The sequence below is a fragment of the Simochromis diagramma genome, unplaced genomic scaffold, assembly GCF_900408965.1.
Source record: "Simochromis diagramma unplaced genomic scaffold, fSimDia1.1 OVJJ01000655.1, whole genome shotgun sequence".
Taxonomy (NCBI): Eukaryota; Metazoa; Chordata; class Actinopteri; order Cichliformes; family Cichlidae; genus Simochromis; species Simochromis diagramma.
This window is the reverse complement of record NW_024387455.1, coordinates 55,291-56,645: the sequence shown is the minus strand read 5'-3', so window position 1 is coordinate 56,645 and position 1,355 is coordinate 55,291.

Sequence of the window (1,355 nt, the reverse complement as noted above, 5' to 3'; positions counted from 1 at the left end):
CTAAGGGATGGTTCAGGGTCACCTGATCCAGCTCTAACTATAAGTTTTATCAAAAAGGAAAGTTTGAAGCTGATCTTCAAAGTAGAGAGGGTGTCTGTCTCCTGAACTCAAACTGGGAGCTGCTTCCACACCCAGTCCAACATAGCCAGGCTTTCTTTGTGTTTGCTGCTTTGATAAAACCTCAAATCCCAGTCAGAGATGATGAGCATCATCACAGTGATGATCATTTCTCTGTTAACCCAGGCTTTCTGCTTCAGGATCTGTGCACGCTCACAGAACAAGGAGACCTTTAAACATCATTTCACTAAATGGATGGACTGAGCTCGGCCTACAGATGAACTGGATAAATAAAAGATTTGACCTCAGTGTGCTCAGTGTTCCTGTCTATTCCTAACATATTCCTAACATGATAGCTGCACTTTAGAGCTCTAAAACTGGAACATATTTAAACTCTACATGTTACTCAGTACATTCAGTTCTGACACTCGCCCACAGTCCAACAAAGGAAACATGGAGATCACATCAGTTTGTCACCAAAGTCTAATTATTCCAGAGGGCAGTGTTGATACAACTAAAGGTATTTTTAAGCAAAGTTGAGTTTTTTATTGTCGGAGTGCTTCATGTCTGAAGTATCACTTAAATGCATTACACGCTGTTGATGGCAGCAAACAAACCACCCACACAAACAGCGGTGGGAGGCTTGGGCAGACTACGTAGGATCAGCTTGTGGGAGGAGTCTAGATAAACCAAAGAAAGACAAGCTAACAAACGCCACAGTGAAGTGAGTAGCTACAAACTGCAGGCCGATTAGTGTTGTTGAAGAAGTCGGTCTGAGGAACGTTCTTAGGATCAACAAATGACGGCATGTATGAGCCTCCCTCAAGACGCACCATCACAAGAAGAACACATGAGCTGTAGAAAAAGGAGAGACTATGAAAGCCACAGCGTTACAACCTGCACCAGCTGTTGGTCTCTCTGGAGACTACTGGGCGTGGCTGGGTAACCATGGTTACTTGGAAGTTACAGTACATGATATTAATGAAGAGTGGGAGCTGCGTTCTATAGCAAACAATTTGTTTTGAGGTAATCAGCTGATCTTACTTTAACCGGAAGCCCTTCGCAATAATTGCAAAGCCTTTATTTTGTACAACTACCATCAGTTCGTCTGTACTGATGGTAACTTAAAGTCACACTAATGTCGTTTAGTTTCTATAGTGTATGTAGTAGAAGTATACTACAGTACCCTGATCACTGATAGGATAGATTTATGTAGATATACACCTTTGTGTTTAACATTACTGCATTATAGTACTGTGATCTTTGTCCTTATATATGGCTATATTAGCTATACTGAT